The 25,147-nt window shown below is 42.1% G+C and overlaps 1 protein-coding gene and 1 pseudogene across 5 annotated transcripts in view; both read right to left on the bottom strand.

Moving 5' to 3' along the window:
- KIF16B (kinesin family member 16B) overlaps positions 1-25,147 on the bottom strand; it is a 291,470-nt gene that overhangs the window by 184,956 nt on the left and 81,367 nt on the right. The gene's annotated exons all lie outside the window — the stretch shown is intronic.
- LOC133103392 (phosphoethanolamine/phosphocholine phosphatase-like) lies at positions 22,936-24,080 on the bottom strand (annotated as a pseudogene).

Below are 25,147 nucleotides of genomic sequence, written 5' to 3' on the forward strand. Positions count from 1 at the left end.
CTTACTTCACTCTGTATGACAGTCTCTAGATCCATCCACGTCTCAAGAAATGACCCAATTTCATTCCTTATTATGGCTGAGGAATATTCCATTGTATATATGTACCACATCTTCTTTATCCAGTCATCTGTCGATGGACATTTAGGTTGCTTCCATGACCTGGCTGTTGTAAATAGTGCTGCAATGAACATTGGGGTGCATGTGTCTTTTTGAATTATGGTTTTCTCTGGGTATATGCCCAGTAGTGGGATTGCTGGACCGTATGGTAATTCTATGCTTAGTTTTTTAAGGAACCTCCGTACTGTTCTCCATAGTGGCTGTATCAATTTACATTCCCACCAACAGTGCAAGACAGGGTTCCCTTTTCTCCACACCCTCTCCAGCATTTGTTGTTTGTAGATTTTCTGATGATGCCCATTCTAACTGGTGTGAGGTGATACCTCACTGTAGTTTTGATTTGCATTTCTCTAATAATTAGTGATGTTGTGCCTCTTTGCCATCTGCATGTCTTCTTTGGAGAAATGTCTGTTTAGGTCTTCTGCCCATTTTTGGATTGGGTTGTTTGTTTTTTTAATATTGAGCTGCATGAGCTGTTTATATATTTTGGAGATTAATCCTTTGTCCGTTGATTTGTTTGCAAATATTTTCTCCCATTCTGAGGGTTGTCTTTTCGTCTTGTTCATGATTTCCTTTGCTGTGCAAAAACTTTGAAGTTTCATTAAGTCCCATTTCTTTATTTTTGTTTTTATTTCCATTACTCTAGGAGGTGGATCAAAAAAGATCTTGCTGTGATTTATGTCAAAAAAGTGTTCTTCCTATGTTTTCCTCTAAGAGTTTCATAGTGTCTGGTCTTACATTTAGGTCTCGAATCCATTTTGAGTTTATTTTTGTGTATGGTGTTAGGGAATGTTCTAATTTCATTCTTCTACATGTAGCTGTCCAGTTTTCCCAGCACCACTTATTGAAGAGACTGTCTTTTCTCCATTGTATATCCTTGCCTCCTATGTCATAGATTAGTTGACTATAGGTGAGCGGGTTTATCTCTGGGCTTTCTTTCTTGTTCCATTGATCTATGTTTCTGTTTTTGTGCCAGTACCATATTGCCTTGATTACTGTAGCTTTGTAGTATAGTCTGAAGTCAGGGAGCCTGATTGCTCCAGCTCCGTTTTTTTCCCTTAAGACTGCTTTGGCTATTCGGGGTCTTTTGTGTCTCCATACAAATTTTAAGATTTTTTGTTGTAGTTCTATAAAAAATGCCATTGGTAATTTGACAGGGAATGCATTGAATCTGTACATTGCTTTGGGTAGTATAGTCAGTTTCACAATATTGATTCTTCCAATCCAAGAACATGGTATATCTCTCCATCTGTTGGTACCATCTTTAATTTCTTTCATCAGTGTCTTATAGTTCTCTGCATACAGGTCTTTTGTCTCCCTAGGTAGGTTTATTCCTAGGTATTCTATTCTTTTTTTTGCAATGGTAAATGGGAGTGTTTCCTTAATTTCTCTTTCAGATTTTTCATCATTACTGTATAGAAATGCTAGAGATTTCTGTGCATTAATTTTGTATCCTGAAACTTTACCAAATTCATTGATTAGCTCTAGTAGTTTTCTGGTGGCATCATTAGGATTATCTATGTATAGTATCATGTCATTTGCAAACAGTGACAGTTTTACCTCTTCTTTTCCAATTTGGATTCCTTTTATTACTTTTTCTTCTCTGATTGCCGTGGCTAGGACTTCCAAAACTATGTTGAATAATAGTGGTGAGAGTGGACATCCTTGTCTTGTTCCTGATCTTAGAGGAAATGCTTTAAGTTTTTCACCATTGAGAATGATGTTTGCTGTGGGTTTCTTGTATATAGCCTTTATTATGTTGAGGTAGGTTCCCTCTGTGCCCACTTTCTGGAGAGTTTTTATCATAAATGGGTGTTGAATTTTGTCAAAAGCTTTTTCTGCATCTATTGAGATGATCATATGGTTTTTATTCTTCAATTTGTTAATACGGTGTATCACACTGATTGATTTGCGTATACTGAAGAATCCTTGCATCCCTGGGATAAATCCCACTTGATCATGGTGTATGATCCTTTTAATGTGTTGTTGGAATTTGTTTGCTAGTATTTTGTTGAGGATTTTTGCATCTATATTCATCAGTGATATTGGTCTGTAATTTTCTTTTTTTGTAGTATCTTTGTCTGGTTTTGGTATCAAGGTGATGATGGCCTCATAGAATGAGTTTGGGAGTGTTCCTTCCTCTGGAATTTTTTGGAAGAGTTTGAGAAGGATGGGTGTTAGCTCTTCTCTAAACGTTTGATAGCATTCACCTGTGAAGCCATCTGGTCCTGGACTTTTGTTTGTTGGAAGATTTTTAATCACAGTTTCAATTTCATTACTTGTCTGTTCATATTTTCTATTTCTTCCTGGTTCAGTCTTGGAAGGTTATACCTTTCTAAGAATTTGTCCATTTCTTCCAGGTTGTCCATTTTATTCGCATAGAGTTGCTTGTACTAGTCTCTTAGGAATGCTTTGTATTTCTACGGTGTCTGTTGTAACTTCTCCTTTTTCATGTCTAATTTTATTGATTTGAGTCCTCTCCCTCTTTTTCTTGATGAGTCTAATGGTTTATCAATTTTGTTGATCTTCTCAAAGAACTAGCTTTTAGTTTTATTGATCTTTGCTATCATTTTCTTTGTTTCTATTTCATTTATTTCTGCTCCGATTTTTATGATTTCTTTCCTTCTGCTAACTTTGGGTTTTGTTTGTTCTTCTTTCTCTAGTTCCTTTAGGTGTAACGTTAGATTGTTTTTTGAGATTTTTCTTGTTTCTTGAGGTAGGCTTGTATAGCTATAAACTTACCTCTTAGAACTGCTTTTGCTGCATCCCATAGGTTTTGGATCATCGTGTTTTCACTGTCATTTGTCTCTATGTATTTTTTGATTTCCTCTTTGATTTCTTCAGTGATCTCTTGGTTATTTAGTAACGTAGTGTTTAGCCTCCATGTGTTTGTGTTTTTTACGTTTTTTTCCCTGTAATTCATTTCTAATCTCATAGCGTTGTGGTCGGAAAAGATGCTTGATATGATTTCAATTTTCTTAAATCTACTGAGGCTTGATTTGTGACCCAAGATGTGATCTATCCTGGACAATGTTCTGTGCGAACTTGAGAAGAAAGTGTAATCTGCTGTTTTTGGATGGAATGTCCTATAAATATCAATTAAATCTATCTGGTCTATTGTGTCATTTAAAGCTTCTGTTTCCTTATTTATTTTCATTTTGGATGATCTGTCCATTGGTGTAAGTGAGGTGTTAACGTCCTCCACTATTATTGTGTTACTGTCAATTTCCTCTTTTATAGCTGTTAGCAGTTGCCTTATGTATTGAGGTGCTCCTATGTTGGGAGCATATATATTTATAATTGTTATATCTTCTTCTTGGATTGATCCCTTGATCATTATGTAGTGTCCTTCCTTGTCTCTTGTAACATTCTTTATTTTAAAGTCTATTTTATCTGATATGAGTATTGCTACTCCAGCTTTCTTTTGATTTCCATTGGCACGGAATATCATTTTCCATCCCCTCACTTTCAGTCTGTATGTGTCCCCAGGTCAGAAGTGGGTCTCTTGTAGACAGCATATATATGGGTCTTGTTTTTGTATCCATTCAGCAAGCCTATGTCTTTCAGTTGGAGCATTTAATCCATTCACATTTAAGGTAATTATAGATACGTATGTTCCTATGACCATTTTCTTAATTGTTTTGGGTTTGTTTTTGTAGGTCCATTTCTTCTCTTGTGTTTCCCACTTAGAGAAGTTCCTTTAGCATTTGTTGTAGAGCTCGTTTGGTGGTGCTGAATTCTCTTAGCTTTTGCTTGTCTGTAAAGCTTTTGATTTCTCCATCAAATCTGAATGAGATCCTTGCCGGGTAGAGTCATCTTGGTTGTAGGTTCTTCCCTTTCATCACTTTAAGTATATCATGCCACTCCCTTCTGGCTTGTAGAGTTTCTGCTGAGAAACCAGCTGTTAACCTTATGGGAGTTCCCTTGTATGTTATTTGCTGTTTTTTCCTTGCTGCTTTCAATAAGTTTTCTTTGTCTTTAATTTTTGCCAATTTGATTACCATGTGTCTCGGCGTGTTTCTCCTTGGGTTTATCCTGTATGGGACTCTCTGCACTTCCTGGACTTGGGTGACTATTTCCTTTCCCATGTTAGGGAAGTTTTCGACTATAATCTCTTCAAATATTTTCTCGGGTCCTTTCTCTCTCTCTTCTCCTTCTGGGACCCCTATACTGCGAATGTTGTTGTGTTTAATGTTGTCCCAGAGGTATGTTAGGCTGTCTTCATTTCTTTTCATTCTTTTTTCTTTATTCGGTTCCGCAGCAGTGAATTCCACCATTCTGTCTTCCAGGTCACTTATCCGTTCTTCTGCCTCAGTTATTCTACTATTGATTCCTTCTTGTGTAGTTTTCTTTTCAATCATCGTATTGTTCATCTCTGTTTGTTTGTTCTTTAATTCTTCTAGGTCTTTGTTAAACATTTCTTGCATCTTCTCGATCTTTGCCTACATTCTTTTTCCGAGGTCCTGGATCATCTTCACTATCATTATTCTGAATTCTTTTTCTGGAAGGTTGCCTATCTCCACTTCATTTGGTTGTTTTTCTGGGGTTTTATCTTGTTCCTTCATCTGGTACATAGCCCTCTGCCTTTTCATCTTGTCTATCTTTCTGTGAATGTGGTTTTTGTTCCACAGGCTGCAGGACTGTAGTTCTTCTTGCTTCTGCTGTGTGCCCTCTGTTGGATGAGGCTATCTAAGACGCTTGTGCAAGTTTTCTCTGCTGCAGGTTTTTAATAGATACTCCTTTCCTGCAGATTAAGCAGTTTCCTTCCTATTTCATTGTCTTCTGGCTTCTATTGTTCCTGTTGAAAAGTCAGTTGTTGGTCTTATTGTTGCTCCTTTGAATGTCATGTGTTTTTTCTTTTCTCTGTTTTTTTTTAACATCTTTATTGGAGTATACTTGCTTTACAATGGTGTGTTAGTTTCTGCTTTATAACAAAGTGAGTTATACATATACATATATCCCCATATCTCTTCTCTCTTGCATCTCCCTCCCTCCCACTCTCCCTATCCCACCCCTCTAGTCACCCCTCGGTCACAAAGCACCGAGCTGATCTCCCTGTGCTATGCGGTTGCTTCCCACTAGCTATCTATTTTACATTTGGTAGTGTATATATGTCCATGCCACTCTCTCACTTTGTCCCAGCTTACCCTTCCCCCTCCCCATATCCTCAGGTCCATTCTCTAGTAGGTGTGCATCTTTATTCCCGTCTTGCCCCTAGGTTCTTCATGACCATTTTTTTGGTTTTTAGATTCCATATATATGTGTTAGCATACGGTATTTGTTTTTCTCTTTCTGACTTACTTCACTCTGTATGATAGACTCTAGGTCCATCCACCTCACTACAAATAACTCAATTTCGTTTCTTTTTATAGGCCCTTCTACTTTAATCCATCAAGAAACCCATTAAAGATTCTGTCACAACCCAGATCAGAACCACGTAGTTTTGCTGTGAGCCACTCTCTTGCCCAAATGCAGCTGCTGTGAGGACCATCCACAGAGGCACTGATGGCTGCTGAAGATGAATATCAATTAAAGAAAATGACAGAAGCAGCATAAACAATGGCCCAAATGAGCAAGTCTGGCAAGGAAACAAAGGTGATAGAAAATACGGTTGCTCGATATAAGAGAAAACGTTAAATTAGGTATACCTCACCTTCTCACAGTTCTCACTTTTCCTATCAATTATGTGCTTTTGCCACCTAGGCAATTGCTCACCCAAAGGTGGACATGAAAATAAAAGCAATTATTAAGAAATCAAATTCTATTAGAAGAGTCAAAACAGGAAGCCACTGCTGTAATTCATGTTCTAACAGCTTTTCTGATATCAATTTTTGATTAATGGTCTGACGTGTATGGGTAACAAATATATGCTGTATTTTTTTCCAGAAAACTCTGTCTTTATGAATAAATGCGGTTTAATATTCTAAAAATGATATGCAACTGTTCGAAACATCAGGCTTAACAAAATGTCGAGTTCTAGCCACGATTAGATTCAGAAAAGAGCTTACATTAGGTGGAATGAAAAGCAAAGGAAGGAAGGCAGGTTTAGAGGGAGGAAGGGAGAAAAGAGGAAAAGGAGGAAGGGAGGAAATCCACGTACAAATGCGTACACACACACACGCTCCACACCCCAATAACCGCTCTGCAGGAAAGAAGATTAATTAGATGTTGGAAAGTGCTTTGAATTCTTTGGAAGAAAGGCACAATATAAATGGAAGGTATTTGTTTTTGTACTATTCTAAAAGGCATTTTCGTTCACTTTCGGATGAAACATAACTAATATCCAGTCGGCTTTCTTTTAACAATGAAAATAAATCAAATTGTAAGTCTTTTTAGAACTCCTATTAAGCAAACACCAATTCCCCATTCACCAACTCTAATGCTTATATGATTATAATTTTTTTAACAAGTGCCTGGAGTCATGATTTTTTGCCAAACTAAATTACTATAAATTTAATTACAGGCATAGAGGTATTGCTGACTTTTGAAAATTACGCCCCCATCACCAAGAGTATCGTGCACAAACATTTATTGACTACCTACCCTGAGTAATACAGAGACGCATGGAATGTAGTGCCTGACCTTAAGAAGCTTGCAATTGTAGGGAGATGACACAGACATTGTAAAAATGAATGAACAGAAACCTCAGTTAAAATAAGAATCTGGAGTCCAGAAGGGGGAGCTCTCATGCCCTACAAGGAAAGCAGAGGCCAACAGAAAGAAAAAAGACTTCCTCTTCAAGAGTCAGCCAATGACTGTCACAACCCAGCCAATCAAAAGCCACTATACTAACCCCTCTTTAAAAGAGTTCTCTCCTTGCCGTGCAGGAACTTGCAGGAAGCTTGCTGTGGTGACAACCCCAAACTGCAATTCTTTGTTAACCCCAAATAAACTCACCTTTGCTGGAGAAATAACTGGCAACCTATTTGTTTTAGGTCAAAAACTAAAATATAAAAACTATCCACTAACATCATATTTAACCAACTCTGTGGCTGGGGGTGGGCGTCAGGTGTTCTCTGAAGAATTTTCCTATAAGTCCACACCTTCTTTCAAAAAGTTCTAAACTATTTTCTAAAATGGAACTACATTCAAGGGAAGTTTCCTAAAAGGAACAGCACATTTTGCTGGCTCTTGAGTACACTGGCATCCAGTACACTGGGACTCTCTGAGTCATCATTATAACCTCAGGTGACTCAACTGTAACAGAACTTAGTCTGTGCCTTCAGTTGGAGCGTCTGAAGACAGTGCGGAGGCTGCTTTCATCCTAAACCAACGAGCCATCAGAGTGCTTAGATTTGTTGAAATTATTCTGTCTCTTTTAAAATCAGCAGGTTGTCATTTATCCCTGCTCTCTGGGCCTGGCTCCTCACAGCTCCTATCCCACTTCTAATTTGCTTTTTGGCTAATCTCCTGCAGGCTGGGAAACACAATAATCCTTCTTAATGTGTGCACTGAAGGGTCTCTCATTTGAGTGTAAGTTTCTAACATATTTCAAACCCTTTCCTGCCTTTCTTTGACTTTTGACCTGTGCTCAAAGGCCCCACTCTGTTTCAGTGCTCAGCTACCTCCTGGGTAGCTGTCAGATTCATCTGTCTCACCTCTCCACTCACAAACGCCTAGTTTAAAAGAATAGTAAGTATAAAAATGGAGAAAATAAGGAGTAGCACTGGAGCGGGGGGGGGGGGGGTGGGGGAGGCAATATCTATACAATGGACATTTCAAGTGGTTTTTGCTATCAATCCAGACAGAATGAGACAGAAGTGGCCAATACTTGCATATCTCATGGTCATATGCTATTAAGATAAATAGAAAATGCCACAAAGAAGTACAAATAAAAATTAAATGCAGGTTGGCTTCAAGTAGCAAAAATGGTCTAAGATTTCTCAACTCCAGGATTTGAAAGAAAACAGAGCACACCTTTAAGCTTTAATAAAAGCACCATGAGTCCTACAGACAATCCAGCTATCATTTACATGCAAAAGCCACGAACATGCCAGGGATGGTACCTCTATTCATCCAAGAGATAAATCAAAATGGAGAGGAAAGAGGTAACCAGTGGTCAAATGCACGTGATGGGAAGCAATAAAGATCAGAAAAAGCAATAAGTTTGATCTAAATATAGCCTAGATACAGAGAGAAAGATAGAAAGAAGTAGACCTTGAAAAGATAGCATAATGATAAATCAATAAACTGAAATTAAAATCCCAACTCATGGAAATTTTAAAAACAAACATTCTCCTAAATATCTATTGCGACAATGAAGAAAATAAAACTGTAATTTAAAAAAACCTATACAAAAATATAAAATTTTGTATCAAAACGTAGAGGATGCTGCCAAAGTTATACTCAAAGGAAAATGTACAGCCTTATATGATTTCATTTTTCTACAAGGGTGTAAAATAAACAAAAATGTTTAAATATCAAAGAAAGAGAATAAGGAAATAAGACATAAGCAGAAATTAATACTTTGAAAACAAAAGATAAACACAAGACTTGAAGGTACACACAGAAGAATAAAAGAAAGGCAAACCTTTAATACATCTAACAAGAGGAAAAATAAAAATATACAAAATTAACAATGAGAAAGATACAGAATCTGCATCCTTTGAGTAGCTTTCCAACCTTTTTTCTTCTTTAACTCACTTAGAATAAAGAACCCAAAACTTAGGAAACCCATTGGTTCCTCTTTCCATGGAAAAAGAAATCAAAAAATCGGGAAGAAACAAAATCATGTCACCTCTGCTTAAAATAAACAGCCCCATTTTATCCATCACTATACCTGAAAAGATTAAACACACATAACAAAGTATATTGATCACAAAAAATCCAATCTTTTTTATACATAAAAAAAATCCCAAGGATATCAATGATTGAAAACCACCACCCAACTCAATCACCCAATTGAACGATGACTGACAACAGAGCTCTTCCTGAAAATTACAGATCTCAATGGAATACTGACCAGTAATTCCGAATTTACCCTTATAAATACCAAGTTTTAATGACCTAACAAGTTACTAACAAGTAACTGTTAAGTATGAAAACAAAACCCCACAGAATTGCGTACCATGTGCTCAGAAGAATTACAGAGAAGACATGGATTTTTATAAGTTTCTGGCCTACTAGCACAAAGGGGGTATCTGAGAAGTACTGTCCAAAAGCATAAGTCTCAAACTGGAAGTTTTCTAAGAATGGAAACTTCCAGAAGATATTAAGCATGGATAGATTTAAGGGGATCCATCTCCAGGTCTCTGATTTCCACATGTGCGTTTTTCCAACATGGATCTGCCTGAGAAGGTGCCTGCAAGGCAACCCAATTCCCCTCTTCTCTCCCATCTCCTTATCACAACTGCTCTTCTTCCATTTTACACCAGCAAGACATACCTGTTACCCATCCTGACTTCTCTACAGTGCACTCAAGGTGCCAAACAAAGAGAAATTTTCAATATTTGGTTTAAACCCAAGCCTCTGCCATCAAGCCATATTATAGGACTTCTTGCCTTTCTCTTCTGGCACATATTTCTGTTAAGGGCAAACGTGGTGACAGAGTCTGGGTATTGAGGCCCGTGTTGGGATGCTCTGGATTCAGATATATCAGAGTGTCTTGACAACAAGGCAAGTAGACGGATAGAACGTGTTGAAGACAGTCTCCCTATTACAAGTTGGCAAAGGCACTGTCCCCAGTTCCCCCCTCTTAACTATCATCTTAGAATTGGGAAATGGAAATGATGGAGATGCCAGAGAAACAGATATTAACATGAACTGAAGAATGAAGTTAGATGTTTTTAAACTAAAAGCCTGTATTTTCTAACTGAAATGACAATAATTCTACAGCTCCATGGTTTTCACCACACACACACACACATACACATACACACACACACTACATAAAGACAAAAATACATTTAAAGCCAATAATATAAAAATGCATTCTCAGCCTTTCCAGAGTATATGAAATTTTAAAAGGTGCCTTTTAAAGTGAAAAAGCAACAGGCATGATTGATAGCTATCTGATAAGTTGGGGTAAAGCAATTTTGGTAAACTTTCCAGAAACTGAGAAAGTGGACGGTTCCAATGACTGGGTGACAAAACCTTTGTGGAAGTCAAGTGGGCTCCAATTCTTAACTTTCAACAAAATGGAAAGAGGAGCAAGTCTCAGCTCGTCAGCACACAGAGTGTTAATGATTATTGGTTAAGAGATCAGCACGTGACTTTCTGCTCATCTCCTAAAACCATTCTGAAGAATTAAAGGACCTGGCTGAAGTAGCTCTCCTTCCACTCCCATCAACTCAACTACGCGGAAATCAAGAGTAAATCTGTGCCCCCCTGTCAATGTCCCTGTGAACAGCCTGAGGGGAAAGTCCCAGACATTTTGTTAAATGACACATCTCTAATAGCACTTTTTTTTTTTTAATTTTTTCTTTCTTTCTTTATTTTACTTATTTTTGGCTGTGTTGGGTCTTCGCCTCGTGCGAGGGTTTTCTCTAGTTGCGGCAAGCAGGGGCCACTCTTCATCGCGGTGCGCGGGCCTTTCACCATCGCGGCCCCTCCCGCTGCGGGGCACAGGCTCCAGACGCGCAGGCTCAGCAGCTGTGGCTCACGGGCCCAGTCGCTCCGCGGCATGTGGGATCCTCCCAGACCAGGGCTCGAACCCGTGTCCCCTGCATTAGCAGGCAGACCCCCAACCACTGCGCCACCAGGGAAGCCCTCTAATAGCACTTTTAATGTTTAATAATCAGTTATCAAAATGTACGCTTCTGCTGCTTTGATAAAGTATGTACCACAAATAATTATGATGGTACTCACTCTGGAAGAAATTTCCTTAATAATCACAGCCTCATGGTTATAGGAAATATTTTTAATTACATTTAAATTTATTTGCATGGTTTTATTATAAGGGATTATGATAAGATGATCAAAGAAAAAACTTCCAAGCACAAAAATATATTAAACTAGGAAAAACTTCTGTAGGGCAAACTGGATATACAAGCTCAAGGAAAAAAGAGAACGATGTAAAATTTTCAACAGTGAAAAAGAGAGACATTTAATTTATTTTTACATTGATGACGGTGGATATTGAATCCCTCTGGTTTTACATTTCACTGGATTCATTTGAAAGAGTGATTTTATTTTAAAATGTCAATATTTGATCTCCACCAAAAATTCCATCTTGTGCAGATGTTAAATATGTAACAAAACATAGATACCAACTTACAAATATTCAAGGAACGCAGAGCTTTGCAGAATTCCTTGAGCAGGTGTGCAAGTGCAGAGTGAGAGGGCCCCTGCCCTCTGGTTCCCAGCAGCTGTCCCGGCTGCAGCTTGGGACAGGCGTGCCCTCCAGGCTCAAATCATTCCTCTCTGGCACCCTGGCCCCCACTGGTAAGTTCTTCAAATAAACTGGACTCTGAATTCCTTTGTTTACTCTTTCATACTTGTTTCCCAACTGCCTACCGCAATGGCAAACAATAGTCATGCAAAAAGTGTTATTTTCAAAATGAAATAAAATGACTTTTGCCAAAGGTTTGAGAGCAACTCCTTGCTCTTTGAGAACCTGTTCCAGCCGAACATTTATCAGACACAAGGGAGCAGATGGGCTGAACTTTGGACCATATGAAGAGAGGCCAGGAGGTGAGTTCCTAACCACCATGAATTCTAGGAGTGACCTTTGAGAAACCATCATGCAGGTTTCCATCCATTTAAAAATAAATGTGGAGGAAACCAGGACTCTTGCCCTGCTGCAAAAGTGGCCTCAAGAAAATGAATGCATACCTGGAGAAGCATTTCCAGCTCCTAGAAGAAAGAAATGCTGAACACTGGGACAAGAAAGGATTTTAAGTAATTATTCACTCTAGTGTGTTCTCTGCCTCGAGATAAAACCAGAACAAACTGATTCCACGCAGAGCTGGGGACTGCACTGGTATTTAACCGTAATGAATGGGAAGTCAAGAGGTTCTTTAACAGAAAGGATTCCTTGAGCTGCACAGCCTCTCCCACCGTGGGAGGTGGTCAGACAATCCCAGCCCATCACACAGCCTCTGCCCTCCACCTGTGAAGCCTTCCACACACCTCTGAAGTGTTGTGGGCGGCTATGTCAGTGGGCCCCTGCATTATTTATTTTAAATCATTTTCATATGTGTTAATTTAAAACACGTGGCCTCCTATCCATACGTACACATTCCTATACAGAAGCACGCATGCATATGCAGTCTCTATGTGAATTATGTTAACTAATTCAACAACCAAAGATGAAAGGAAAAAATCACTATTAAGCCTTCCAATAAGAATCCAACACACACACTTTTTCTATGCAGAACATTTATTTAACCCCATCACGTATTAAGGTCTACATAGCCAAGGCTGAGCAAAATGGACCTCTCTTTTCTCTCACTTAAAAAAATTCTAAATTGGATTCTTAGTGACCAGACAGTGAAATCCCTCCTCCTGTACTTCTCTCTTTTTCTCTTGAACTTAAGAAATGTGTAGGAAAATCAGAATGATGGAAGCTCTGTTGCAGTGGAGACCGGATCTGTCTTGCTCCACAGCCCCAGGGTCCAGCACCCTGCCCAGAGCACACTAGGGGCAGCACGAGTGCTTGTTAAACACACGATAAAACAGTGACCCAAATACAAAGCAGGAGGTCTCACTACCACACATCTCAGGCATGCAGGGCTGGTAGGTAATACAGCAGTTTTAAGTGAAGTTTGTTTGGCTTATTTATACTGATATATAAATTATGCTTTCCAACTTTATTGAGATACTACTGACATCTAACATATGTAAGTTTAAGGTGTACAACGTGACGATCTGATACCCATACATATTACAAAACGATTACCACAATAAGGTTAGTTAACACTTCTATCCCCTCACAGTCACCTTCTTGGATGTGTATGGTGACGACATTCAAGATCTATTACTCTCTTAACAACCTGCAAGTATATGACACAGTACTAACTATAGTCACCATGCTGTACATTAGATCCCAGAACTGATTCGTCTTATAACTGGAAGTTTGCACCCTTTGACCAGCATCTCCCTATTTCCCTCACCCCCCAGCCCCTGGCAACCATCCTTCTACTCTCAATTTCTCTGAGTTCAGCTTTTTTAGATTCCACATGTAAGTGAGATCATACAGTATTTGTCTTTCTCAGTCTCACTTACTTCACTTAGCATAATGCCCTCAAGGTCCATCGCCTTGTGCAAAAGACAGGATTTCCTTCCTCTTAATAGCTGAATAATATTCTATTATACAGATATATATCTCACAGCTTCTTTATCCATTCATCCATAAATGGACACTTAGGTTATTTCCATGTCTTGGCTATTGTAAATAATGCTGCAGTGAACATGGGGATGCAGATATCTCTTCCAGATAGTAATTTTATTTCCTTCAGATATATACCCAGAAATGGAATTGCTGGATCATATGGTAGTTCTATTTTTAATTTTTTGAGGAACCTCCATACTGTGTTCCATAGTGGCTGCACCAATTTACATTCCCATCAACAGTGCAAAAGGGTTCCCTTTTCTCCACATCCTTGCCAATGCTTGTTACCTCATCTTTTTAATAAGAGTCATTCTGACAGGTGTGAGATGATATCTCATTGTGGTTTTGATTTGCATTTCCCTAATGATTAGTGATGCTGTGCATCTTTTCATGTACCTGTTGGCCATCTGTAAGTCTTCTTTGGAAAAATGTCTATTCAGGTCCTCTGTCCATTTTTTAATCAGATTGCTTGTTTTTAACAGTATTAACCTATTATCAGGTAGCTGGTTTGCAATTATTTTCTCCCATTCTGTAGGCTGCCTTTTCATTCTGTTGTTTCCTTTACCATGTAGAAGCTTTTTAGTTTAATATAGTCCCACTTGTTTATTTTTGCTTTTATTGCTTGCACTTTTGATATCAGTGTCATTTCCAAAAGATCATTGCCAAGACCAAGGTCAAGGAGCTTTTTCCCTATGTTTTCCTATAATAATATTACAGTGTTGGGTCTTACATTTAAGTCTTTTAATTTCAAGCTAATTTTTGTAAGTGGTGAAAGATGGCATCTAATTTCATTCTTTTATGTCCAGTTTTCTCAGCACCATTTTTATTGAAGAGACTACTCTTTCCCCATTCAATATTCTTGGATCCCTCGTCAAATATTAGTTGATCGAATATGCATGGGCTTATTTCTGAGCTCTTAATTCTGTTCCATTGGTCTATATGTCTGTTTATATGCCAGGACCATACTATTTTGATTACTATAGCTTTGTAACAAAAATATAAATTATTACAATGGGCAAAACATGACTAAACACAGATGAGGGCTTGAATGAGGATCCCATTCTGGTATTAATTTCAAAGAAAAAAAGAGCTAACTTCTGGTTTCTAGTCCACTATGTAGGTAGTTTAAAAGTCACACTGTCCTAACAATAAGTAAAAGGCTGGGGAAAATAAAAACCTGAAAACCAACAACTCTTCTTAGATCTGTCAGAGAAGTGAGGTCACAGGGCAAACTGCTGCCCCCAAATTGGTGAGACAGTCAGATACAAACGATTACAACTTACTGGAGCAGAAACCCAAGAGAAGGTGCCAGGGTAGGAAAACCTAAACGGTAATTTGACAAATTGGTGGAGGCTCAGAGTGGACAGGTCTGATGGTTAAAAACTCCAGGGAGCCCCAGCCATGGGGGGGAGTGGGGAAGGGGGGAGTCCCCAAACCTCTGTGAGATCTTCTCCAGGAGCTCCCCCAGATGCTCACAGAGACTATCAGAGAAAAATTCCCTCGTGCTTCCAGAAGAAGGTGGGGAACGTAGCCATTTTTACATATGCCAGAGCCCTCTGTTCTTTTTTTTTTTTTTTTTGATGATTAACTTCATTTTTTTTAACATCTTTATTGGAGTATAATTGCTTTACAATGGTGTGTTAGTTTCTGCTGTACAACAAAGTGAATCAGCTGTACGCATACATATATCCCCATATCCCCTCCCTCTTGCAGCTCCCTCCCACCCTCCCTATCCCACCCCTCTAGGTGGTCACAAAGCACAGAGCTGATCTCCCTGTGCTATGCAGCTGCTTCCGACTAGCTATCTATTTTACAATTGGTAGTGTATATATGACCATGCCACTCTCTCACCCTGTCACATCTTACCCTTCCCCCTCCCCGGGTCCTCAAGTCCATTCTCTACATCTGTATCTTTATCTTAACAAGCCCTGCCCTCAGAAGAAACCATTTTACCAGAGCCTCACCTACCTGGGGGAAGAGAAATACCCAGCTCCAGCCCCCTCCAGCCACCCTGTCCCACCTACGGGGACACGGGGACGACTGAGAAGCACTGTGAAGTTCACAGCCCAGGGGCACAGGCCCCCCGGAAGACAAGACCTAATCACAGGACTACAGAACGCTCCCCCCCTCCCCAAACCTCACCACTACATTACACAGGCCGATTTATTAAAGCCCCCCTCACAGTCCCTCATGCCCACCTTCCAACTAAAAATTACAAGGCATGCAAAAAAACAAAAGCAGTCTGAAAAGCTGAAAAAGCTTCAGAACCAGAGTCACACATGGCAGGGAAGCTGGAATTACCAAACTAAGACATTTTAAAAACTATGATTAATAAGCTAAGGGCTTTATTTGCAGCAACATGGATGGACCTAGAGATTATCATACCAAGTGAAGTAAGTCAGAAAGAGACAAACACCATATGATATCACTTACATGTGGAATCTAAAATATGACACAAATGAACTTATCTATGATACAGAAACAGACTCACAGACATAGAGAACAGACTTGTGGCTGCCAAAGGGGAGAGAGGGTAGGGGGGAGAGATGGAGTGGGAGTTTGGGATTAGCAGATGCAAACTCTTACATATAGAATGGATAAACAACAAGGTCCTACTGTATACCACAGGGAACTATATTCAACATTCTGTAATAAACCATAATGGAAAAGAATATGAAAAAGAAAGTATATATCTATAACTGAATCACTTTGCTGTAGAGCAGAAATTAACATCGTAAATCAACTATACTTCAATAAAATAAATTTTTTAAAAAATAAGCTAAGGGCTTCAACAGAGAAAGTAGACAGCGCGCAGGAATCTTTCACAAAAATTAACCCAAAATGGATCACAGATCTAAAAGTAAAACACAAAACTATTAAACCCCTAGAAGACAAAATGGGATAAACCCTAGATGACTTCTGGCATGGTGATAACTTTTTAGATACAACACCAAAGGCAAAATCAATGAAGAAATCATCGCCAAGCTGGGCTTCATTAAAATGAAAAACTTCTGCTCTAGGGAAGACAATGTCAAGAGAATTAGAGGATCAGCCATGACTGCGAAAAACTATCTGCACTCTTGGTGTCGTACATTCTATGGCCTTTGACGTGTGTCCCGTCGTAGAACAGCTTCACTGCCCTAAAAACCTTCTGTGTTCTGCATGTTCATCCTTCCTTCCCCCCAACTTAACCTCTGACAACCACTGACCTTTTCACTGTCTCCATAGTTTTACCTTTTCCAGAGGCCATATAGTTGGAATCTTATAGTATGTAGTCTTCAGATTGGCTTCTTTCACTTAGTAACATGCATACGGTTCCTAAAATATTCACTATCTGGTTCTTTACAGGAAATTCACCAACCTCTCTTGTAGACACTGTGCAAAGCAGTTGTACAGATTACCTCTTTACATGTTTTAGTCCAGTGAGGTAAAAATGATTATTATCCCCATTTTAAGGAGGAAGCTGAGGCTTATCAAGATTAAGTAACTGGCCAAAGTCCCAAGTGGCCAAGCCAGAGTTCAACCCCAAACTCACTAGCTCAGAGCAGATGCTCTAAACCACCGAGCTCTACTGAGTGGGAGCTGGGAGGATGACGTAACCCTAATGTTACATAAGCACTGGTACAAAGGTAAAGGGCCAAAGCCAATCTCTGGAACAGAGGGACTCCCGCACACTCTGGGGAAACATTTCCTGAATCCCATCATATGACGGGTACCGCAGTATCACCAACATTCCCATGATAACGTCACGCCATTTGCTCCTGACACTCTGGATGGAGCCAGAATCCCTCAGCCGACTGGCCCCCAGTCCACTGACTCGGCCGCTGCTGACCTATTCAATGTGCCGTCACCGCGCTGATCCCCTCTCTAAGGACTGGCTAAGTCAGCGTCTTGGCACCTCGCCCCCTGAGCTAAACAGACTTTGGAGGGCCAACCTTAGAACCTAACCACAACTGAATATCAATACTCGATGGACAGAGATGAGTCCAGGTTCTGAGAAACTACACATCACTCATTTTTCAGAATGCAACTATCTTCTAAGACAACAGGGTTTTAGCAGAAAACTTTTCACCATTTTAATAGCAAAAGACCAAAAGGCAACCTAAAAAGAATAAAAAAGTGCTTTTGTTCTAAGGAATCCATTTAGGCTACAGGATTTTGCAAATTCTGGACACAAAACTGAAAAAGGACATCTGGCTTAGAGCCAAACAGCCATCCTCAGAACACAGTGAGTCTGAAGTGAGCAGCCCCTCCTTAGAGCCACAGACACAAGGCTCTCCCAAACTGCTATAAACAAGCCTGTTTAATTTTGTTTAATCCAGTAGTGCCCAGACTTATTTGAACAAGGGTTTTTCTCTCTCTCAAGGAACCTCATCAACACTGGAGCAGTCTATCAACAAACAGCTCCTGAGTGTCTGCTTTTGTGTCAAGAACTCAACTAAGGAGTAGAACCAGAAGCCAGGGAGGATACTTGTTAAATACATAACTGCAAATAATTAACCAAACATCAGTGTCCTGCAAGGGACATACACGGGGACCAGGGAAAACGCACCAGGAAATACTGCTCGGGGGGAAGGCGCACTGGATAACCAGATTATTATCTTCTGACCTAAACTCGGACACTGACTCCCTGTGTTGAGGTGCCAGATGCTCCCAACCACGGTACAGAAAGGTTGGAGAAGACTGGCTCTAAGGCCCCATCCATTTTGAATATTCTATGCCATTAATTCAATGTGAAATGAGAGAAATGAATAAGAGATTTCAGTATACTACTTAGACACTTCAAAAGACACAGTGATGGTTCGGATAATGAAGCTAAACTGGACAAATGTCTTCAGAATATATGTTCAGAATTGAAATGAGCTCTGAGTATTTTTCCTGAAGCAATAATGAAGCTGTGAGAGCTTTAAAGGGGGAAATTCAGTCCACCATGATCTGACACGTGCTCTTTCTCCAGCCTTGGCACCCCCATACCCCCAACCCCCTTGCTCCAAGCCTACTCAGTTTCCCTGAAAGCCCCGATTCCCCAGGGTAACGGCTTCCTCTGAGCTCCGGCCACCAGAAAGCCTTTATCACCCCAACCCAGGATTCCCAACAGCAACTCAGTTCTATGCTGGCTACAAGGTCAACTCCTCTCTGAACCCTTTCTGGCATCCTCACTACCATCTTCCAGAAGGCTTGACCTGTTGACCAAGCCCTCCTTCGTGTCTCCACCAATCCTAAGACTGATTTCTGGCCGGCCTGGTCACTTATTAGCTGTGTGACGAGTTCCTTATCAACTCCAGTCCCCATTTCCTGTCATACGACAATGAGCATCCACATGGCAGGATTGTTACAAGACTCCAATGAATTGCGACCCCATTCCCTGAGCTAAACAGACTTTGGAGGGCCAACCTCAGAACCTAACCACAACTGAATATCAATACTCGATGGACAGAGATGAATCCAGGTTCTGAGAAACTACACATCACTCATTTTTCAGAATGCAACTATCTTTTAGGACAACAGGGTTTTAGCAGGAAACTTTTCACCATTTTAATAGCAAAAGGCAATCTAAAAAGAATAAAAAAGCACTTTTGTTCTAAGGAATCCATTTAGGCTACAGGTTTTCGCAAATTCTGGACACAAAACTGAAAAAGGACATCTGGCTTAGAGCCAAACAGCCATCCTCAGAACACAGTGCTTCGAACAGTGGCCGGCACGTAGCAAGTGCCTTCAGTCAAAACCGCCTTCTGTTTTCCCTTTCTTCCTCCTGAACAAAATCCCACTTTTGTTAGGGACAGCAGGGGTACCAGCTGAAGAAACCATTCCCAGACTTCCTTGCAGCCAGAAGGGGCCATGCAGCACAGCTCCACGATGAGATATAAGCCAAAGCTGTTGAGCAGGGCTGAAAACAGGGATAAACTCTGCTAACATATGCCCCATTGCCCGTCCCAGGCCTCTTGACTAAATCTCACATGCGATTACGTGGTTGCAGAAACTGTCTTGAAACCATTGAGAGAAAGACCAAGGGAATTACACAGACCTCAGCTCTGGGCGAACCACTGAACCCTTGCCACCAGCAGCCCAGCTGTGTAGTTCTCGTCCAACGAGGGGAGAAAGGACAACCCTTAACTGGCTTAAGGCACCTTTTCTCTGCACTCCGGGTGCTGTTATCTGCAGACAAATGCATCCCTGATATGGTTAACTCTTATTAACCGAGAACCTACAACAATTTATTTCATTCTTTGTTTCAAGTTGGGTTTCCCCACCAGATGGAAAGTGTCTTATTCATGTTCACACAATCTCTCTCACCAAGCAGGTGCTCACAAATGTCCAGTGAATGGACAAAGTGACAACAAGGCCATCACAGTTTGTCCCTAGTTCTTTTCTAAGAGAAAAGATTTTTCTTCTTCCCTCCCTAGCTAAACTGGATATACTTTAGATTATTTAGCATTTATAAAAGTGCCCACAGAGTACCTGAAACTAAAGTTCTTTATTTAACAAGCCCTAAGAACATTATTTGCCAAGCACTGCTTTCAATGCTTTCACAAAAACCTTATTTAATCCTCATAACAACCCGATGAGACAGGTACTGTTATCTCCCTTTCACAGACGAGGAAGGTGAAGCACTGTGAGTTGCCCAAGGTCACACAGCCAGCAACTGGCAGGGCTGGCACTGGATTCCACGCAGTCGGGTTCCAGAGTTCAAGTCCTTAACTGTTATTCTCTGCTGTCTCTCAGCCACTAAGGATGGCAATACTTCCTTCTCCCTGTTTCTACAAAAATAAGGAATGAGCTGGGAGAAAATCCATTCTGATTATCTATCAAGGTTCTTGGCTCCACAAACCAGCAGAAACCAAGGAAGAGAAAGCTGCGTCCACTATACCAAGGGTCAAGGTTACTTTCCTAGAGTAAATATGATCAAACGTACGACTGATGATAAAAAGATAAGCAAGGAGTTGTAGATTTTCATTTTCTTAAGAACTTCTAGAGCTGAAAATGAGGAAAACTCGAGGTAAAAGAAGGAAAGTCTTTTAAGGGGCAAATATAAGCAAACAAATAAATAAATACAAATAAATGACAACGCTTTCTAATGCAAGCTAATCAAAATGACCAGCTAACACCCAGATTTAGAAAAATCTTTTACCTGTAAGATATTACCCAGGTATTTGAGGCAACTTTGGAAAAAAGTATTTTAAAAACTGAGAAAAGAGGACTTCCCTGGTGGCTCAGTGGTTAGGAATCCGCCTGCCAATGCTGGGGACACGGGTTCGAGCCTTGATCCGGGAAGATCCCACATGCCACGGAGCAACTAAGCCCGTGAGACACAACTACTGAGCCTGCGCTCTACAGCCCACGAGCCACAACTACTGAGCCCACGTGCCACAACTACTGAAGCCCGCACGCCTAGAGCCCATGCTCTGCAACAAGAGAAGCCACCATGAGAAGCCCATGCACCACAACGAAGAGTAGCCCCGGCTCGCCGCAACTAGAGAAAGCCCCTGAGCAGCAACGAAGACCCAATGCAGCCAAAAATAAAAAAATAAAATTAATTAATTAATTTTTTTTTAAAAGTGAGAAAAGAACCTCCAAAAACGTGAGGGGACATATTTACATCTTTCAGCATCAATTCTCAAGGTGGCTGCAAGAAGACGTTTCTTCTACTGAATTCTTCACCATTTACCTCTCACAGATTCAGCATCCAGAAATCAGTACCCAGGCCCCAGTACACTTAGCAATACCTGCCAAGTCCTTTCAGACAAATTCACTACCAAGGACCCTGGAATTAAAAGACGGGAGGAGGGCTGGTTCTTCCATCTCCAGTGACATCTAGTGCTGAGAAACTGAAATGCACCCTAGAGCACAATATTCCCTCCAATTATCACATTAACTGCATACTATAAAATCAGAATATGTGTAACTCAAAAACATGTTTTTTTCCACAATTGGAATTGCCAGTTGTCAATTGTCTTCTAACCCCAAATTTAAAATATCTCGTAAGGTTAACCCATTGAGAAGATACAATTGTTTGAGGGGAAGAAATCACTGTGTTCTCCAATTTTTTGTTTGTTTTAAATGCAAATGTAGCTTTATTTACCAATAGTAGACTAGGATGTCAGGAGATTCTGCAGACATTAAAAGACTCCTTTTAAATTTAACCAGAAAGAACTCTGGCTTAATATAACAATAAACAAGCCATTTATTCAAAACCAACGTCAAAAATCTCTGAAGGAAAATAATTTAAATGCAGATGAAACCCATTATAGGATGGCTTGCTGATTTAAACATGCCATGGGCTAAATCTTGTCTCCAGATTTTACGTATTAAAATTATATTCTAAAAGATGTGGGCCAGCCACATTCTCTTTATCAAAGTAAAGCACCATTCTGGAATTAAGATCTAGGCATTTGGAAACCATTTTATAAGATAAGTAACATATAATTAAAGAGCACTGGATCAGGAGGAAAAAACAGGATCTAGCCCTGGTTCTACCTCTAGAACTTAAAGACCAACTCAATTTCTCTTGGCTTCAATTTCCTCATTTAAGAAAAAAAGTTTTTCTTCTGTAGGATGAGGGAAGAGTTTCACCTAAATTCCTTCTTGAGCCCCTTGTTCTAACATTCTGTGTTCTATGAACAAGATGATCTTTAAGATCTCTTTGAGTGTTTTTTAAAATTAGTTAAACCACACACAATGGACACAGCACTTTGAGGAATTCAGTACTAAGACTCAACAAAGGAGATTTGTCATTGAAATCAGTGTGGAGTATACAAAGATCTCTTTAGGATGTTTAGATGATGACCCCGGAACTTGGTCAAAGACATATTAAACCACATTCACTAGGACCTTGTACTTTCTAAACCATAAGGATTGCCTGAAGCCTTTTAATTAAGATTTTCAGAAATCACGCAATTTTGAGTGGGCTTTGTCACTAAACCCGGATATTCACAAACATTGTGATCAAGTGAAGTTTTGCTACCAGAATAAGTTTAGGTTTTTTTGGTTTTTTTTTTTTTAATTTTCTGCCCCTTCACCTCCTTTATAGCTCTGAAACACCAAGAGGCAGGAGGGCCTTGGATTTCCACCAGCTCTGCTTTAAAACATCACGGCTTCCTGTTCCATACGGGAGGAGGGGGACTCGGAGGGCCCAGTCGGCGGGGAAACTTTGGTTAAGTCCCTGGTTCTCGCTGCATAGACGAGGCTGGGGTGCGAGAAGACATCTTCCGTTTCTGTGAGGTCCCTGGCTGGCCAGACGCAAGCCCCGGACAGTGTGCTACCTCATTCCACCACCAGGAGGCGACTGTTCCCTCTGGCTTTTTTTCCTGTGGGGATGCTGACAGGGTGGGTGGCGGGGAGGGAGGCAAGGAGTGCAGTGTAGGGTCACAGCAGGTAAAGCAAGATCTAGGCCTGGGACCCTCAGCAGAGAGCGCCGCTTCCCTCCGCAGGGAGTCTGGTGCGGGGGGACGGGGGGGGGGATTTTGGGACCCCTTGACAGAAGACTGGGAGAGGGAGGCCATGCAGCCCAAGGCAACAGTTAACCCAACGCAGCGGGAGATGTTCCTTCTCTACCCTGCCAGGCAACCCCTTCCTCCCAGCTGCGAGGACCAGGTTTCTGGAAACACTGCCGCCTGCTCAGGTATGCGCACCACCCGGGTGGGGCCAGACTCCGGAATCTGCTTCAGTGGAACAGGGGAAGGCAGCCGAGCTGGGTTAACTGCATAGACGGGGACAGCTCCGAACTCCCTCCTCCTGTCCTCACAAGTGGACGAACCTAGGATTCCGGAAATTCGCGGAGGGTCATACCAAAGCGAAAGGGAAAGGGGGTAATAAAGCTAGGTTTGTCTTTCCCGACCCCCACCCCCCTCCACCCCCTCCCTGCCGGGGTGTCCCCTGCAGGCCACGTCCCCGGCACGTCTTCAGCACCTGTTGCAGACGGAGGCGCACTTCGGTGCCGGTTTCCCAGGGCACCACCCTGGCGCGGAAGGAGCTGGCCTCGGCCTTCTGCGCCTCCTGGATAAGGCGGTGCATGGGTAGCCGCGGCGCGGGATGGCCACGTGGCCTCCTGCCAGCAGCCCCATGGGGCAGAAGTCGTTGGCGCTGTCGCCCACGTAGAAAAGGCGCTCGAAGTGCACACCGTCGTGGGCCCGCTCGCGCAGGTAGTCGCTGAGCACCTTGTGCTTGCACATGCTGGCGGGGCAGCGAGCGCCGCTGTGCGCGTGGAAGGGCCGCAGCGCCAGCGGCCCCCGAACGTCGGGCCCCGACGGGCTGCTGAAGATGCGGTGGAACAGGCCGTGGTGGCCGGCGGCGCGCAGCGCCCTCTCCACGCCAAAGGTGTTGGCGTCTGAGATGAGAATAACCTAAAAGCGGGCGCCCTGCCCGGCCACAAACTACAGCAGCTCGCCCATGCCGGGAGACAAGGGGATGGCCTCGTAGATGGCGCGCAGGTCCCGCGGCCGCACGCCCTGCTCGCCCAGGTACTGGAAGACGCGCTGCATGTACTCGTTGTAGAAGCCCTCGCGGTAGGTGGCACGCAGGCGCTCAGGCAGCCGCTAGCCCGGCGCGGCGCGCACGATGGAGTCGTCGCTGTTTTCGTCCATGATAGTCTCGTCAAAGTCGAGGGTCAGGAGGAAGCGCGCGGCGCGCCCTGCGCAGCCATCTCGCTGTCCCCAGACAGGCATCGGAGGCCAGCAACTGGAAAACACCCGCTCATTCTCAGTACATCACCCTGGCCACCACCTGTAGGGACCGTTGGCCTCCAGCCATCGTCCAGAGCTCCTCTGCTAGCTCTGTCCTGAGTGATCAAATCCTTCTGTGGTCACCAAAAAGAGTCCCTCAGAGGAAAGGGGGACAGGACCTCTGAGCTTCTCCTGCAGGGTGGGGAGCGGCAGCTGCCGAGCTCCGTCCCCGCTGAGTTTGGAGTGTAAAGCGTGCGCAGAGGGGCTAGCTGAGGTATGTGGGCGCAGGATGGAGCGAGCGGTGCTTACAGAAATCGGAGGGGACGCCGTGTCTTATCCACCCACGGATTTCTGGGCTCCGGCTCTCACGCGTCTCTCCAGTCCTGAGGGGCCCCTGGATGATGTGCATCTGGGCCGTTCCCTCCACTTCCCCGTCCCCCAGTAGAGGTCTTTGTTTAGTTTACAGGGAATGTTTAGATCGAAAAGGCTTTCTAAGATGAGGAAGGAGATCTAAGAAATTTAAAATCTGCCTGGAGTTTCCTACTACAATTATGGTTATGACTCTCTAACTTTGCAGAAAGGACGCTGACCTAGCTAAAAGTAACAGCTCTGTCATAGAAGAGCTGAAAAGAGACCTCAGGGGTGGGGAGACCAGGAGAAGGAGTAGTCAAACTCCACAAAGACAGGAAATGAGGGGAGTTGAACCCGAAAGACCCACCAGGTTTGGGTCTATTTCTGATCACTGCACTGGTATCCCCCAAGTATCTCAGGAGGGACCCCCCCACCCCCGCCCTGGAGCATTTGTGACGAGCTGGTGTCTGAGTGAGTGACGGCTCTCCTGGACAAGTGAGTGACAGCTTTCCAGGATAGGGTTGGGGGGAGCAAGTCTACGCACAGACAAGGTGAGGGGAGCTGGAGAAGGCTGGAGCAGCGCCCGGTGACAGAGGAGAGGAAACACGGGACAACTCACTTGATGACAAGGTCCGAGGCGAAGTCATTTGGGAAAGAGGCTAATTAAAAATAATGGTAAGGTTTGTTTTTTATACCATCAGGAAATTCAAAACAGAACCACCACGTGACACCACTGCACACCCAACAAAAA

This window comes from Eubalaena glacialis, chromosome 13, assembly GCF_028564815.1.
Source record: "Eubalaena glacialis isolate mEubGla1 chromosome 13, mEubGla1.1.hap2.+ XY, whole genome shotgun sequence".
NCBI lineage: Eukaryota > Metazoa > Chordata > Mammalia > Artiodactyla > Balaenidae > Eubalaena > Eubalaena glacialis.